The sequence below is a fragment of the Myodes glareolus genome, chromosome 10, assembly GCF_982192425.1.
Source record: "Myodes glareolus chromosome 10, mMyoGla1.1, whole genome shotgun sequence".
In the NCBI taxonomy this organism is placed as follows: Eukaryota; Metazoa; Chordata; class Mammalia; order Rodentia; family Cricetidae; genus Myodes; species Myodes glareolus.
The window spans coordinates 10,911,366-10,929,679 of NC_142035.1; the positions used below are offsets into that span (position 1 = coordinate 10,911,366).

At 52.2% G+C, this 18,314-nt stretch overlaps 1 long non-coding RNA gene across 1 annotated transcript; it reads right to left on the minus strand.

Moving 5' to 3' along the window:
• Positions 1 to 7,214: 7,214 nt before the first annotated feature.
• Positions 7,215 to 8,732, minus strand: LOC125404916 (uncharacterized). The gene is made up of 3 exons (XR_015004238.2): positions 8,576 to 8,732; positions 8,324 to 8,379; positions 7,215 to 8,025 (listed from the first exon to the last, which is right to left on the minus strand). It is a non-coding gene; the product is annotated as an uncharacterized LOC125404916 (long non-coding RNA).
• Between the last annotated feature and the right edge of the window lie 9,582 nt (positions 8,733 to 18,314).

The following is an 18,314-nucleotide window of genomic DNA, read 5'->3' on the forward strand; positions in this document are numbered from 1 at the left end:
GAAACTTTTACCCCTTAACGCCTCAGGCCTGCTCAGCATATGTGCTAACCTGACTGCCGGAACCTTCTGGGGGAACTGGCTCTCACCTGGGACCCACTAAATGTTTCCAGAGCAAAACACTGGCTCTAATAGTAACCCCCTCCCAGGTACCTCTGACGCTCTGGTGTGGAAGGCCATTGAAATGTCTGTTTGGGGAAGTCATGCTGCTGGGCACAATAGCAGGTGCTCACTTAACCTCTAAGCCTGTGTTGCTGTTACTGGTTGGGCTCCCCCAGACTCTCAGGCCCACTGTCTGAAGGGGCTGAACCTTTACTGCTCCCCCTTTCTGGGTAGGTGTCTTGTGCCCTGGGAACAGCCACGGTCACAGTCTGGCCTCAAGATGGAAGCCTCACACCAGGGTTGCCTTCTATGCTTGCCTTAAGGGATCCTAACCTGGCTGGCCATGGTCATGGGGAACCTTAACTCCCAGTTCTTCTTCACCCATCCTGGACAACCAGCTCCAGGAAACCGTTGGGGTGGGTAAGGCAGAGAAAACCCAGGGCACTGGGAAGCAAACTTGACGACAAGCAGACCCGGTGTGTCTGCCTGGTCAAGAGGCCTCTCTGGGCCTCACAGGCCTGAAGCCATTTCCTGGCGGCCTCCATGTTTGCAGGGCAAGCTTCAAGGCGCTGAGGAGAGTTAAATATAGTCTCGGGCTCCCCGCTGCTCCACCACCAGCATCCACGCCCGAGAGCGCCACCTTGTGGCCGGCTCCAGGCTCCTTGGTGGGATAGAAACCATCTCAGGGGAAAAGAGTGGATCAAGATGGCTGCCCAGGAAGCACTGAAGGGGAGGGGGGAGGAGGGAGGAGGAGAGCAGGCATGCGATCCTCCCCTCCCTGCTGGCCACTAGCCCATTCCTACGGGTTGCCAAGTCACCTCCAACATGGCTTCCCCAGAAAACTCCAGTTGAGGCCTGGAGAGGAGCCGTAAACCCAGACCTCTGGAGCCGACCCTCAACATGTCAGTCAGCTGCAAAACTCTCCCAAAGCCAGGAGCCGCCTCCACCTCCCTCGCCTGCAAAGACAGCGTCCTGCCATCAGCAATGGTTTCCAGGGAGATAAACCCCTTCGTGTTTTTTTTTTTTTCTCTTGAAGGAAGGAATTAGGAAAGAGACGCCCTGCTTCTTGCAGACCCCAATCCTTTCCCAAAGCTCCTTAAACCTTGTTTAAAATGGCGGTGGCTGACAGCGAGCTTGACCCCCACTCACGGAGGGCTGGTTAAGCCGCCTCAGGCCATCCTTCCCACCCACCTTTTGGAAGAGACAGAATAAATAAACAAACAAACAAACAAATAAATAAATAAATATTGTGAAGGAATGGCAATGCTGCCCTCACGCTTGCTCTACACTGCAATGCCGCTGAGCTGGCAGCTCAGAGAGGGGCGGGTCACCGTCTAAGGTTGAGAGCTGGAGTCCAAAGTAGGCTGGAGCCCACAGCCTTCAGGCCTGTGCAACCTGCGGGAAAAGTAGGTTGCGGGTGTCTTTGGGGCGGGTGGGGGGGGGGGTGACACGACGACAGCTCAGTGGGCAAAGTGGCGACTGTGCAACCCTAAGGATCTGGGTTCCGATCCCCGGTGCCCACATAAGAAGCTGGACACACCTGCACATGTGTAAGTGAGGTCTGAGGGTTGGTAGGGGTGAGGCTCTGGTGCAGCATAGGCCAGGTCTGAGGTAGGTAGGGGTGAGGCTCTGTGGTGCAGCATAGGCCAGGTCTGAGGTAGGTAGGGGTGAGGCTCTGTGGTGCAGCATAGGCCAGGTCTGAGGTAGGTAGGGGTGAGGCTCTGGTGCAGCATAGGCCAGGTCTGAGGTAGGTAGGGGTGAGGCTCTGGTGCAGCATAGGCCAGGTCTGAGGGTAGGTAGGGGTGGGGTATGGCTCTGTGGTACAGCACAGGCCAGGTTTGGCTTAGTAGGCAAGTGGCCCTGGCTTCTATCCACAGCTCCACAAATAACCCAAAACAAAAATAAACAAGAAAAATCCAGAAATTCTAACTTTCTGGGAAAAACCCTGACAATTTCCAAATATCAACTGTGTTTGCTTGTTTTTCTTCGGGACAGGGTCTCACTGTGTGGCCCTGGCTGTGCTGAAACTCCCTGTGTAAATCAGGCTAGCCTTGAACTCATAGAGATCCTCCTGCCTCTGCCATCTTGGTGCTCAGATTAAAGGCACATGACACCACCACCCAACCAGCATACACTTCTAACTAGTCACAGACCATAAACAGGACCCTGCTTCAGAAGCCCTGTGGGTACCCAGTTCTGACTGGTGCCCACTTGTGCAAATCTGAGTCTGGCCCCTTTCCTCTCAGAGAGACAAAGCCGGCATGGGCAGGCTAATTACCAGGCACAGAAGACCAAGCTCACCCAGGGTATGAGCCCCTTCTCCAGCTGACCCTGTCTCTGTTGCCTGATCCCACACCTGAGGGCTCCCAGGCAGGCACTTCTCCCCCTAAGAGGACAAGCAGATCAAGTCCAGCGGCCGCCAGCAGGAGCCGCTCCCACCCCACAACACAGACCAGTGCGCAAGCATCCTCTCCCCAGTGTGGTATAAACAGGACCAGGTATGATTCCAAGCCCTGGACCCTTAGCACAGCCGGACCATTTCTGGGTTGTACCGCATAGAATCCACAGAAAAGGTCCTCAGTGAATGGGAGGCAGGAGGCATGTTAGCAGGTCCAACCCCAAAAAAGATCATGCTAAGAGATCATGGGTGATGGTGGCACCATGGGGTCCGATCCTGCAGGCCACCATTTCTCTGTCCCAAGGAATTGGAAGAGCAGGTGGAGGGGTGCTGAGGACCCTGAGAATAGCAAACTGTCAACTCTGGCTCTGCCCCTGTCCAGGGCCACCAAGGCCCAGCTGATCCAGAGGGACCAGTTCTTGTGAGAATCAGTTTTGTTTATTTTGTTTTTAAACCAAGGTTGTTCGCCTGCAAAAAACATTTCATTTCCTGAACCTCCTCCTCCAGCTACGTGCTCACTCACTGATCACATCAGATTGTGATGCTGATTCTTGGTCACCAGTGGGACCTAGGGTGGTGCCCGGAAGCAGGGAGGTACAGAGACAGGCTTATTGACTGGCCCACTAATGGAGGGGTGATCCCAAAATATTTCCAACCCACAGGAAAGCACTCAAGGGCTGTCACCCCCCACAAATCATTCACAGAACAATTTTCTCAAGATAATCTCCTAAGTGGCCTCAGACAGGATTCCGCAGGCCACAGCCCACGCACCTTTTCATTGGTCCGTCTCTTTGTAAACTCCCTGGGCATAAATTGTTCTGCTCGGAGGGGAAGGAGGCACAACCTCATTTAAGGGACGTGCAGGGGACAACCAGTGAATCACGCTTTCTCTTTCTTCTTTCCCGTTGCCCCTTCTGCTAAAATGCCATTCTAAGCTTGCCAGTTGGGTGGGCAAACACCTGGAAGGGCTGGCACTGCCTAGGAGTGAGGGACAGAAAGTTGTTCTGCCTATGGTCGCTTCCCACTCAAAAGCAAAGACATGTCCAGCGGCTCAGGTCAAAGACTTCAGAGCTTCCCAGCCCCTCCTTTCTCTCCAGTTTCCAGCCATTCAGTCGGGCAGTTGGTCCTCGATTCTTCCCTCAGAAGGAAGGCTCTCACCATCTCCTGCCGCCACCACTCGGCCTCCTGCAAGGACTGGGACCTGAGGCCCTCTTTTGACCTCTGTGGGCACCAGGTATGTAGGCAGTATGCAGACATATATGCACATGACACACTCATATACATAATATAAAACATTAAATTTAAATGAAAGAAGTAGAAATCAACCAGGCAGGTTGCAGGTCTTGTGGCTCACTGGGGAAGGGCAAAACAAGGTCACACATTCAAAGTCATTTGGACTGTGTAGCCTGGGCTTTTTTATCTACACACACACACACACACACACACACACACAAAGCAAAGCCAGGTTCCTTAAGATGGTTCAGTGGGCAGAGCCAGCCAGCCAGTGTGAGTTCCATGATGGAAGAAGAGAACAGGCTCCACACCACACAGCTGATGACATATAATTAAAAGAAAAACCATCTTGTGGTTTCTCAAGACAGGGTTTCTCTGTATAGCCCTGGCTGTCCTGGAACTCACTCTCTCTAGATCAGGCTAATCTTGAACTCACAGAGATCCGCCTGCCTCTGCCTTCCAAGTGCTGGGACTAAAGGTGCGCACCACCACCACCCGGCTTCTCCAGCTGAGAATTTCAAGCAATGAGTTTTCATCATATTCACTTCTTTGATCATATTCTTCTCCCTCTGGTCCCTTCAGATGCCCCTGCCACTCAGTCCTTCCCAACTCCATGGCTCCCTTTTTCTACCCCCAAAATAATCTACTGAGTCCAATTTGTGTTGTCTGTTCATGCGTAGGTGTGGAGCCATCCACTGGATCATGGCAGACCTACCACACATCAACACCTTTATAGCAAACTGACTCTCCTCCTTCCCAGAAGGCATCAGCTGCCAATCATTTCTCAAGCAGGGGTGAGGGCTGTGAGTCCCTCCCTGCTCCATGTTGACTGCTTGGTCTTAGGTAGGGCCTTGTGCAGGTGACCACAGCTGCCAAGTTCATGAGTTCAGGGTCCTGTCTCGTCCAGAGGACACTGTCTGGCTCGGGTCTTTCATGACCTCGGACTTTTACAGCATCTCCACCCCCTGCCCCCATTGGAATTCTTCTAACACAACACCTATAGTTGTAATGCCCCAAGGCCAGCGGGTCAGAAGGCCAAGACACACCCCAGTTCTCCCACAGGTTTGTCAGCTGGACAAGGAGAATATTCTCGATTTCACAATGACACAGTCTTGCTCATATTTTTCTTGAAGTTTAACACCATCTTTGGCTGACTTATGTTTCCATGGTGTCTTAGTTAGGGTTTCTATTGCTGTGAAGAGACACCATGGCCACGGCAACTCTTATAAAGGAAAGCATTTCACTGGGGCTGGTGTACAGGTTCAGAGGTTTAGTCCATTATCGTCATGGTGGGACATGCTGGCATGCAGGCAGACATGGTGCTGGAGAGGTAGCTGTGAGTCCTACATCAGGACCAGCAGGCAGTAGGAAGAGAGACTCTGGGCGTGGCTTGAGCATTTGAAACCCCAAAACCTGACTCCAGCAACACACCTCCTCCAATGAGGTCACACTACAAGACCACACCTCCTCCAATGAGGTCACACTACAAGACCACACCTCCTCCAATGAGGTCACACGCACTACAAGACCACACCTCCCAATAACGCCCCTGCCTGTGAGCCTTTGGGAGCCATTTCTATTCAAACCACCATACATGGTTTAAACAAACTTCCATATCTTTTAATAATTGTGATAATTATAAATAATAAAAGTAGAAGCAGAAGTCGGGCAGTGGTGGCGCACACCTTTAATCCCAGCACTTGGAGGCAGAGGCAGGTGGATCTCTGTGAGTTCGAGACCAGCCTGGACTATCTAGAGTGTGAGTTCCAGAACAGTCAGTCGCTACACAAGAGAAACTCTGTCTCAAAAAGCCAAAACAAACCCCAAACCAAATTAACCACCCCCACCCACAACCCCATATGCACGCGTGAACTGATCTAGCAGAGTACAGAGTACTGTCTCTGTCTCCAGGACATTAGTCACTTTTAACTCAGGCCCCAGGCCTCTCTCAGCCCTCCCTGCTACCTCAAGCAAAGACCATGGGTGTGAGAATGCCCTGGTCCTTCATTTTTTCCCTCCTGGCCATTCTATTCCATGTGAGGAGATGAAACTCTGTCTACTCCTCCTTCCACAGTCCCAACCACAAACTAAAGTTGGGATACACCAAAGCTCACCCCAGGAAACCAACGAGTTTATTGGGCTTGCTTACAGAGCATGAGTGAGGGGATACTGGCTGGAGGATGGGGGACCCCAAAGCAGCCACTTTGGTAGCTCACTCCACCATGGCTGAAGAGTTACCCTAAGTATGCAGATGGGTCCCCTTTTCAATGAACCCTCCACAGCCTATATACTGTAGCACCTCCCCAGACCCTCAGTGAAAGCAGATCTGCAGACATCCAGGCATGGTGGTGCACACCTTCAATCCCAGCACTAGGGAGGCAGAGGCAGGTGGATCTCTGTGAGTTAGAGGCCAGCCTGATCTACAGAGCGAGTTCCAGGACAGGCTCCAAAGCTACAGAGAAACCCTGTCTCAAAAACAAAGGCTGCATACAAAGGGCTGTTGGCTGTGAGGAGGCTGAGTCTCCCACGGGAGCCCGGTGACCCTCCTCCTGTAAGGGAGTGACACCAGCCAACAACTGGACGGTGATGGGCTCTTCGAGACTGAGCACGGTGGATGGGATAAGGTGTCAGCCACTTTGCTCTAAGTACCTCACAGCACGACAAACGTAACCCTGTCCTAGCAAGAACACAGAGCTCGTCTGGTCCAGGGAGCAGGATCTGGAGAGCCCTGAGTCACTTCCCTCTTCAAACACCTGGCTCCCCCCTGCCAGCATGTGGCTTCCAGAGACCTTCCCTGAACTGCCTGTCCTCAGAAGAGGAAGCAGGAGAAATGTGGGACTACTACACTGCCTGCCAACTCGGCTCCTCTGTCCCGGGGAGGACAGTGCCAGAGGCCTGCATGGCTCTGCCAGCTCCCACTACAATGGCGACCCCTCTACCAGCAGGGTCTTTCTCTTTTCCATCCTGGAGCTCTCTCCTAACACAGGTCCTTTGCAACGAAAGATCCCTGAACCAGAAAGGTTTGTTTTTAGATTTATTTTTAAAAGTTTTGAGTGTATGTGTGTACATGTGTGTGTGTGCGCGCGCGTGCGTGGCCTCTTGTCTGTGTTTCAGGTGTCTGCAGTGCCCATAGAGGCCAGAAGACGGCATCAGACCCCTGAAGCTGGGGTTACAGGCCATCCAGTGTGGGTGCACTCAGGCACTGGGCCGGCCGTCTCTCCAGTCCCTCATTACATTTCTTACATTGCTGAAGATAGGGACGGAATCCGGGGCCTGGAGTGTTCAAGGCAGGTCTCTACCACTGAGCTGTGCTGGCCCCCTTCAAATGAACTGCTATCTCTATTGGTGTGTGTGTGTGTGTGTGTGTGTGTACTGCTGGGAATGGTACATGGTACTACCCAGGGCCTTGTACACAGCAGACAAGAATTCTACACGGGACCAACAACTCCAGCCCTGAGGTTTCTTTTCTTTTTTTTTTTTAATATTTATTTATTTGTTTATTATGTATACAGTATTCTGTCTGCAGGCCAGAAGAGGACACCAGGCTTCATGACAGATGGTTGTGAGCCACCATGTGGTTGCTGGGAATTGAACTCAGGACCTTTGGAAGAGCAGGCAATGCTCTTAACCGCTGAGCCATCTCTCCAGCCCCCAGCCCTGAGGTTTCTGAGACAGGGGTTTGTTATACATCAAACTCCTCCAAGCTCTCTATCAACTGCTTCATATCAACAGCTCCACTCTTTATTTCAAACACTCGGTCCCACTGTGGGAGTCTTAAAAGAGAGTGGGTGTAGAATTTGGGTAGGTGACTTCATTCATACACCGCAATAGACCACCCACCACAGCTGGAGTCCAGTTTGAGATCTCCTTTTTTTGGTTTTTTTCAAGACAGGGTTTCTCTGTAGCTTTGGTGCCTGTCCTGGAACTAGCTGGCCAGGCTGGCCTCGAACTCACAGATATCCTCCTGCTTCTGTTTTCCGAGTGCTGAGAATAAAGGCGTGTGTCACCACCACCAGGCTGAGATCTACTTTGTTTTTATGTGTTTAAAATAGAACCTGTGACCAGGATGCATATTTTTCTTCATAGCAACCATAGCTGCCCAGGGCCTCCAGGCTTCCTGGAACCCACGTGGCCTACACACCGTTCCTGGCATCTGGCTCAGCCTGGGGGAGAGCTGAGGGGGCTAAGACCCTGCAGCTGAACCAGGTCCTGCCTTCAGGGTCCTGTGTGACACCAGGTGGTAACTCTGGACATTCTCAGTCTGCTGCACTGGAAACCTGGGGTTGCTGGGGTCCCTGTGCAGAGATGAGACTGTTGTGGGGATGGATCTCAGATGAGGATGAGTCCTAGGTAGTAGGGATGGGACCAGGGTGGGGACGGGTCCCTGTTGGAGATGGGAGTTGGGGGAGGGGGTGTGAGTCCTAGGTAGGACTGGGAGTAGGGGGAGGGGATGTGGGTCCCAAGTGGGGATGGGACCAGGGTGGGGATGGGTCCCAGGTGGGGATGGGTCCTAGATGGGGATGGGACTAGGGGGAGACAATATGAGCCCTGAGTGGAAAAGGGTCCGGGTGGAGAAGGGTCCCGGGACGGTACCTGGGTGGAGACGATCCGAGTGGTGTGGTGATGGACCTGGGAGGGTCTCTTGGTCTCTGCAACGGGGCTGGAGTAGGGGGGAGAGGAGTGTCAGACGCATCTCTGGGTAGCTTCAAGCAGCCACAGTCTGGAAAAGTGACTTCCTGTCCCCAACCCTGTTGACGGCATGGTGAAGCCGAGGTCGTTCTCGGTTCAAGGCCCCCGACATGCAATCTGGCGACCGCGCTGCCCCGCCGGGTTCTCCGCCCTTACCTCTGTCCGGGCTCTGGGATCAGAGAGAACGCGAACTCGTGTGTCCCACCGGCTCAGCTGGTCGTCCGAGTGCCACATCTGGAGGATGTCCTGTTCTGGCCCGCTAAGGTCCCGAGGTCCGCCTGGCGGAGGCGGAGCAGGTGCGAGCGCAGGACCCAGCGCCGGCCGAGCACACAGCGCCGCCCAGTGGCAGCAAGTGAGCACTGCAACGGCTGCAACCCGCAAAGCTGGGACGCTCGGAGCACACCCGGGTATCTGCGTGCATTTTCAACAGCCCGGTTCCTTGCACGCCAGCTCCCGCTGCATGGCAAAAACCCACACGGAGCTTTTAAACCAGACCAGGTGTTGTTGCTCACAGCACTTCCCAGATAGAAGCAAGGGGATCAAGAGTTAGTCACCCTTGGCTACATACATAGGGTGTTCAAGACCAGTCTTGGCCTTGTAAGATCTTGTCACAAAAGCAGCCTCCCCACCCCCCCACAAAAGACCTAATTAAGAGTCCTGGAAATGAGGAGCCCATTTTAGGGGTAGCGGGTAGGCAGCTCTCCTCCAGGAAGCTTTTATTTATTTTACAAGTATTTATTCAGTGTGTGTGTGTGTGTGTGTGTGTGTCCTTCCAGCTTTTAAAATCAGTTCCAATCCCTCTCACAAAAGTAAAATGGTGCAGGTGAGGCGGCCCGGAAAAGGAAGGTGCCTGCAACCAAACCTAAGGACCTGGATTAGACCACTGGGACCCACACGCAGAGCGAGATCGACTTCTTGAAGTTATCCTATGAGCGCCACACACCTGTGGTGGCATGTATGCACCTATTACATGAACACCCATACTAATAAAATTAACGCCAGGCAGTGATGGTGCATGCCTTTAATCCCAGCACTCTGGAGGCAGAGGAAGGCAGATCTCTGAGTTCAAGGCCAGCCTGGTATACAAAGTGAGAAATGGGACAGCCAGGGCTACACAGAGAAACTCTGTCTCGAAAAACCAAGAAGGAAGGAAGAAAGGAAGGAAGGAAGGAAGGAAGGAAGGAAGGAAGGAAGGAAGGAAGGAAAGGTAACAGATGTAAAAATATAGCACACGTTTGAAAAAGCTGCAGGAGGGAATTTGGTGAATCACACTCCTTGGTGGCTCCTTCCCATAATTCCAACAACCTGGAAGCTGAGGCAGGAAGACTACAGTGAGTTTGATGCCAGCCTGGGCTGCAAAGTGAGGGTCTGTCTCAGAAAGGAAGGAAGAGAGAGAGGGAGGGAGGGAGGAAGGGAGAGAGGGAGGGAGAGAGGGAGGGAGGGGGAGGGAAGAAAGAGGAAGAAAAAAGAGAAAAAAGAAAAGAAAAGGAAAGGAAAGGAAAGGAAGCTCTGACTGTGAGCCGCCCAGGCAGGAGGATCACCTGGACTGAAGAGTGGGGCCGCCTCCCTACAATACAAATGGGAAAATTCAAAAGGCAAAAGAGTCAAACTGTAGTCTAGTGTTGAATTTCCAGCTGATGTCTTTTAAAATATTACATTTATTTTCCAATGGGCTGATCTTAGGGCTGAGAATAAATACCCACTGCCCTCGTCCTTTCTCCCCACTGTGTATGCATTATACTCTATCTGGCACCCTAGGCATCTAAGCGCACTTCATCTGACTGTTGTGTGCTCTAGCGATGGTAGCTTTCCTCCCCCAGATGTGTGGCTGCTGGGTTTCCATATCCATCTGTTCCCTGTGACCTTCCGGCCAGCGTCTTCTAGAAAATTCTTGGCAGAATCCCAGGTGCTTGAATTCCTATTATAGAAATCCACCGAGGCACACGTGGCCATCCATCCATCCATCATAGTTACGACTTTCCTAGTTCTGGTCACACGGTCACCTGCTGTCTAACAAGCCGGCCAGGGCTGAGGACAGCTAAAAGAGCCCAACTGCCCTTGGGTGGCTCCAAGTGAGTGGCTGAGGTCTGGCAGTGTGTTCTGCTGTCACCCGGCAAGGCTACATCGTGCGTGGCTTCAGCTGTGGCCTGGCACGATGCTGTGGAGGGGCAGATTTTGGGCTGAGAGAGAGGAAGCTGGGGAGGAGTGTGCTCAACGTTTGAATATTTGGGGTCTGTTTCTTTAGTGAGTTAGTTATAATAGCCAACCTTTAGCGTGACCTTGGGAGGCAGAGGCAGGAGGATTAATGTTTTTAAGTTTGCAGCTAGCCTGGGCTAGATGAGTTCCTGTCTCAAAAAACCGACCTGGACTCTTAACTGTAAAATGTGAGTGGCTTGGGGAGGCTTTTCTGGGGAAATTATCACACTCCGGGTAGAGCTGGGAGCTAGCAATCATTGTGCTTCTAGAAACCGATGCCATTGATCGGTGTTGATATTCAAAGTCTGAGAGCCACCCTAGTTCAGAGCTTCACCTGGCCCCCCTGTGCCAGGGACCCTGCCCAAGCCACAGGAAGGTTTTAAACAAAGGGTTGAATTTGCCCTGCACCACGTCTAGCCTGCCAGAGGGAGCGGAGCTGCGACCCGCCCTCAGGCCCTGCTAATAGAGGTCTTGCCCAGGCTCCTCAGCCCTTGGAAAGGCCTGGGAAGTGCTGTGCGCCTGAGGCCTGGAATGAAGCCTGCAGAGGCCGCACCCTGCCCAAACCAGTTTGAACCAGCTGTGGGAAGGAGCCGGGCCAATCCCTTGGAGCTCCCTCTGGCGCCCAAGTGGGGCTCAGAACTGCAGCGGGTTTAAGAGGTCTGTCTGTGCGGTTGGGGGCGGGGCCCCAGCAAGGCCTGGGGATGGGAGTGCGAATGCGCAAATACGGGGTGGCGATAGCAGGGTGGGGTGGTTGGGGGTGTCTGCCGGTCTCTGCCCTGGCAGAGTCTCCCGGGGACCCCAAGCTGTGCCCCAGGCCACGCCCTTCCGCTCCAGCACCTTCTGGTTTTACCTCTAGGGCTACAATGGTTGTCAACCTGCTTTTCAAGGTTCTCTTGACCTCTACACACAGGTCTAAGCCCTGTGGTGGTTGTTTGTCTGTAAAAGCCCCCACTTGAGGTGGAGGAGAGTCAGAAATTTAAGGGCATTCTTGGCTACACATCAAATTTGAGGCCTTGATATGTATACAAACCTATCTCAAAGAGCGAAAAACAAAACAAAACAAACAAAAAAACCCATGCAAGTTGTGGCCTAGCCATGCTTCCCAGATTTGTGTGCACAGTGGAAACTTTTTTATGTCACATTTTAATTTTGATTGCATTTACTTATTTATTGTTGTGTGTGGGTGTGCAGGTGTGGGAGTCAGAGGACAACTTGTGGGAGTCAGGTCTCTCCTCCCACCATGTAAATCCCAGAGATTGAACTAAGTCAGCAGGCTTGGCTACGGACCTCTTCCAGACACTCTGAGTTAATTGGTGTGGGGGTGGGGGAGGAGCCTTAGCGTTGAGCTTTGGATGACCCAGGGTCAGTTCACTGTATCACTCTCTGGACTTCCTCAGCGGTGGCACTTCCAGGCCCTGCAAGTGTTATCACATCAGTGGCCCAAGTGTCACCATGTGCCAGGCACTGTCCTCAGCTCACCGGGTCCCCATCCCACCAGTGAGAAGGTCAGCCCTGCCGTGTTCCCATTGTACGAGGTGGAGGCGGGGCGGAGGAGCGGAGAGGTTAGGCCACGCCTCGGAGACCAGGACCCAATCAGGGATAGTCTGACACCAGACACACCTAGCCGCCACTGCCATCTTGACCAGCGCAACTGTGACCATCCACAGGGGTCCCTCGATCGGGCCTGCGGCTGTTCTGTCTCAGAAAGATCTAGGGAGAGTCTGGACCCTCGCCTGAGATCCCAGCCAGCCCCTCCCCAGCTGTGCGCAGTTCTGTTCCTGTGGTCTGTGGTCTGAAGAGTGTGTAGACCACAGGCAGATAATGACGGGGACTCCATCCACGCAGGTCTAGGGAAGTCATCTCCCATGTCGGGTGCGGTGGTTGAGATAGAAATGCCCCCCCATAGGCTCACATATTTGAACACTTGTCCTCCGGTTGGTGGTGCTGTTTGGGAGGGGGTTATGGAACCTTTGGGAGGTGCAGCCTTGCAGGAGGAAGTACATCAGCCAGGTTACTCCCTGTTTGCTCTTCCTGCTTCCTGTGTGCAGCAGAGTGCCGATCTCTGAGCCTCCAGCTCTGGTTGCCTGTGGCCGTGGCTGTTATGGCCCCCTCCTCTGGAACAATAAGTCAAACCCCGCGTTCTTGCCTAAGTCGCCGTTGGCCGTGGCGTTTTAAACACAATGGAAAAGTAGCTCACAGGCCGCAGCTGATTTGGGGTCACTTCGGTTCCTACCTCATAAACTGAAACCCCAGTAAACTCATTGGCTCAACAAGCTGAACCTAGGCAGAATGTGTGTTCCGGTTGGCCGACAGTGCCCTAACTGGAGTGAACAGGAATGGACTCAGTTCTCTCCAGCAGGTTCACCATCAGTCAGGCCCTGGATGGCTACTGCGTATGCCTGCCAGGTCTCAGCCACAGGGGGAGCTGGCGTGTGACCATATCACACAGACAGCTTTTCTGCACAAAATACATGAATAGCTGCCTCCAGCGGTCTCAGCGAGCCCCCAGAAAAAGCTGAAATCATGGCTGGTGAGATCCCTGTCAGGTAATCTTGTCATCAGCCCTGAGGACTTGACTTGGATCCCCGAGACCCACATAGTGGAAGGAAAGAACTGATTTCTGCAAGTTGACCTCTGACCTCTACTCTTGTGCTGTGACAATGTGCACACCCAAAATAAACAATTCTTTTCTTTTTAAACAAGAGCGGAGGCCGATGTGGTAGAGCCCATCTATAGTTTCAGCACGCAGGAGGCAGAGGCAGGCAGATCTCAGAGTTTGGGGCCAGCCTGGTCCACACAACTGTCCTCACGTTCTGGGATATCTCTTTTTTGTTACTGTTGTTTTTGGTTTGGGTTTTTTGTTTTTTGTTTTTTTTTTGGTTTGTTTGTTGGTTGGTTGGTTTTTAAAACAGTCTCTCTGAGGTGCCCTGGCTGTCTGAGTATTGGGATTAAAGGTATATGCTACCTCAGCTATCTAGGTCCTCTTGAATATGGCAGGCAGATTTGGAAGGAACTCTAGTGGCCACCACACAGCGGGTGGACCTAACCTATGTGGGTTTGAAAATTGCCTGCACGGCTACCCTGTGTGATCTTGGTGGAGTCGCTTAACCTCTGTCAGCCTCCTTTCCTTCATTACCTAACGCTGCTGCGCTGCGGCCTGCCAGTGCGCTAAGGGCTGCTGGGTACTCACCATGTAGACGCCACTTCAGAGCGTCTGACAGAGAGAAAGCCTCACCTCACTCTGCACTACACTGGGAGCAGAATGGACAAGCTGGTGTTTTCAAGAGAGGGCACAGTTGGCCAGGTCACAACGTTAACGGGTGAACCTGCCGGGCAGGGTCTTGATGAGCAAGCATCCATTGGGTCCTCTGAGACACTGCAGTATGTGGGTGTGCCAGGGGCTGCTGTGGAGACTAGAGAAACCGATACCCTGGAGGATGATGGGGAGGGATTCAGTGAACTCTGTGGGGTCTCTACAAAGAGGATTCCCAGTGAACCAGAGATATAATGGCCCGCCCGATTATGCAGGCTGGTCGGCCCCTGCCAGGCTGCAGAGCCGGCACCTGGCGCTGTGCTGTGGAGACCAAGGATGGCAAATTCTGACTTGTCCTGGCTATGCCTGCCCCCTGGTGGACATATCTATTATGGCACCCTCTCAGAGCTTGGGCGGTGGTTCCATTAGTTGCTTGGGAGTTCAGCAAAGGGATTTGTTTCTCTAGGGCACACTCGATGTCACAGGGCCGGCTCTTTATGAGAGCTGAAAACTCGGAGATGGAGAAAGGCTTAGGAGACAGCAGAGGTCCCTCCAGCTGGCCAGGAAGGAAGTAGGTGGCCTCACTGTGACCAAGAGCATCTGGTGTTCAGGAGTCTGGGCTGCAGGCCTCAAGTGTCCCTGCACCCTCCTGAATGCACCTGGAGGAGGCCTGAGCCTCGCCAGGACACACCCTCTACTCAAGACATTTGGTCCCCCTGACCCCAGGACAGTTCTAACAGAGCGGCAGCAACCTCTCACACATTCCTGACACACGTAGATGAAGTTCATTGTTGACGTAATGTTGACAGACGGCAGCGTAGATAGAGGTCTGCCTCAGACATAAAAGTGACCCAGGATCCCCGGTGTTCCAAGGCAGTAATAAACCATCCGGGGAGTCATTAAAATACTTATGAATATATATGTATGGGAGGGGGGCATAGGCACACGTGTGCCACAGCATGAAGGTGGAGGTCACAGGACAGTTAGCCAGAGTCCAGTCTCTTATTCCGCCACAGGAGTTCTAGGTTCTAGGTTCTAGGTTGCCAGGCTTGGCAGCAAGTGCCTTGAGTCATTTTACCAAGTGTGCTTGGGGATTTGGCCAACGTGAAGCCTGAGCAGGCCAGTGTGGTGTCCTGATGGCTGTTGTTCCTAATGTGATGTTGAGGAGAAGGTGGTAGAATTTTTCCCATAGCCTCAGAAACATTTTTCTTTTATTATGTGTGGTGTGTGTGTGCATGCATGTTTACATGTGTGGGTGTAGTATGTGCACAGGCAAACCCGGCCGTGTGTGTGTGTGTGTGTGTAGGCCAGAGGCTGACGTTGGAAGTCTTTCTGGGTGTCTCTCCACCTTATTCTCTGAGGCAGAGTCTCTCACGGGAATCCCAGGCTTGCCATTTGCCTAGGTTAGTCAGCTAGCTAGTTGCCCCAGGGAATCCTGTTTCTGCTCCCAAATGCTAGGATGACGGGCAGTTGCTGTATCCAGCGGGCACTTACAGGGCCCCGGGGACTTGAATTTGCATTCTCATTCTTGGGCAGCAAGTGCTTGATCTGCTGAGATCTTACACCCCCCCCCCCCCCCCCCCGCCTCCACGTCTTCTTTCCTGGGACAGGACGGAAGAGCCTGGTCCCCAGGAAGGCTGCTGTATTTGTCTTGATCATGGGTGTGTCCACCATCTGACAGAGGAGACAGTGGCATATCTCAAACGGCTGAAGTTTGAGGTTTCCTTCCTTGTGCGCAGCCTCCCTGACCTGTGACTCCAACCCTAGGCACCTCTCCTGTTCACAGTGTGTAGTTCAGGGCTGCCTAGTGTGCACGGAACCCCGAGTTCCATTCCCAGCACACACAAACTGACTTGTTTCTGTAATCCCAGCACTCGGGACGGGGAGACAGAAGAATCAGAGCTTCAACACCAGCTTTGTGGTGTCAGCCTGGACTACATAAAACTCTGTCTGAAAAAGGGAGAAGAAACTGAGTATGGTGGCCCACATCTTTAATCTCTGCATTTGGGAGGCAGAGGCAGGTCTGTGAGTCCAAGGCCAGCCAGGATTACAGTGAGGCTGCCTAAAAATGAGGAAAGAGAGTGTCTTAGCTGTGTTTCCATTGCTGTGAAGAAACAACATGGTCACAGCTACTCTTTTAAAGGGAGTGTTTAGTTGGGACTGGCTTACAGTTTCAGAGATTCAGTCCACTATCATCGTGGTGGGGAATGCGGCAGCACTCAGGCATCATGGTAGCTGAGAAGTCTAATCTGGATCCACAGGCAGCAGGAAGAGACAGACACTAGGCCTGGCTTGGGCTTCTGAAACCTCAAAGTCCACCCCCAGTGACATATGTGTGCCTCGTCTTTCCCAACTGGGGATCAAGCATTCACACACATGGGCCTATTGGGGTTGGGGGAGACATTCCCATGAAAACCACCACAGAAAGAAAGAAGAAGAAGAAAACTAAACTGCCTGAGGGAGTCAGCGGCCCACAGAAGTGGTGATTTCAGAAGCCATTGGAAGGTGAAAAAGAAAAACTGGGGGCTGGAGAAATGGCTCAGTAGTTTAGAGCACTGGCTGCTCTTCCAGAGGTCCTGAGTTCAATTCCCAGCAACCACATGATGACTCACAGCCATCTATAATGAGATGTGCTGCCCTCTTCTGGCGTGCAGGCATACGTGCAGGCAGAGCACTGTATACATAATAAATAAATAAATCTTTAAAAAAAAATAGGGACATGAAGCTGCAGTCCCCACTCTTGGGAAGCCAAGGCCAAGAGGACAGAAAGTTTGAGGCCCAGCTACATAGCAAGACCCCACATCAGAGTCATCCCTAAATTCACGGTCCAGGCTGGACAATGGCTCAGTGTATACAGGCGCTTGCACCAAATCTGATGACCTGCCTTCAATCCCCAGAACCCACATGGTGGAAGGAAGGAGAGAGCAGACTCCACAGACTCCTTCAGGCTGTCCTCTGACTTCCGCCTTGTTTAAATACACATGGCCCTCCTAGGCTCATCTATTCGAATGCTTAGGTACTGGGGAGTGACTCCACTTGAGAAGGATTAGGAGGTGTGGCCTTGGAGTAGGCGGGGCCTTTGGTGGAAGTATGCCACTGCTGGAGGGCTTTGAGGTTTCCAAAGCCAAAGTCAAGCCCAGTGTCCTTCTCTTTCTGCTTCCTGCTGATCCAGATGTAGAATTCTCAGTTCCTTCTCCAGCACCATGTCTGCCTGCATTCTGCCATGTTCGCTGCTGTGACAATAATGGACTAAACCTTTAAACTGTAAGCCAGCCTCCATTAAATGTTTTCTTTTATAAGAGTTGCATGATTATGATGTCTTGCTGTTGACTGAGGTTTCTGTCCTGCTTGGTTCCTGCGGTTGTTAAGTCCCAAAGAAATCACACAGAGGTCTACATTAGTTATAAACTGATTGGCCCATTAGCTCAGGCTTCTTATTAGCCCTCATAACTTATATTAGCCCATTATTCTTGTCTATATTAGTCATGTGGCTCGGTACCTTATTCGGCGAGGCAGTCACATCTTGCTTCTTCTGTGTCTGGGTCATGACTGCAAACTAAGCTTCCCTCTTCCCAGAATTCTCGTTACCCCCACCTCTATTTCCTGCCTGGTCACCCCGCCTATACTTCCTGCCTGGCTACTGATCAATCAATGTTTTATTAAAATACGATCGACAGGGTACAAACCATTGTCCCACAGCATCTTGCCACGGTGATAAAACACTGAGATAGCCCACACACACACCATAGCATACTTGCATGCGTATACAAACACATAAAATAAAAATGTAAAAACAAAAAAATCATGATACTCAGATGATCATGTGACCCCAACCTTTGGTTTATCCTTGTATTTCTAGCTCTTGGGAGGTTAAGTTGAGATGATTGATTATTAGTTGGAGGCTAACCTGTGCTACATAGTGAGACCTTATCTCCAAAACAAATCAGATGAAACATGCAACCTAAACAGAGGTGACTGCCCAAGCTTCCCAGCATGCACCTGTATCGCAGGCAACATTGAGCACAGCTCGGAAGAACTGTGGGTGACTCTTTCAGGTTATCTCTGCCACTGCAGTGCCGGACTGCAGCTAAGCCCCCTCTCGACACGTGCCTGGGGCCAGGCTGCAGAGAAGACCCCTCTCAGCACATGCCCAGTGTCTCCTCAGGAGAATCCCCAGAGGACCAATTGCCAGTGGAAGCAGATGCTGGTTTTCAGAAAGAAAAAGGGAGACTTCTCTCCCTCCCTTTGGTCCCTCCTTCCTTCCTGCCCTCTCTCCCTTCCCCCTTCTCTGTCCTCTCTTTCTCCTTCCTTCCTTCCTGACAGGGTCTCCCCCTTCTCTGTCCTCTCTTTCTCCTTCCTTCCTTCCTGACAGGGTCTCATGCAGTTCATTTTGGCCTTATACTTGCTGTGTAACTGGGGACGACCTTGAACTTCTGATCACACGTG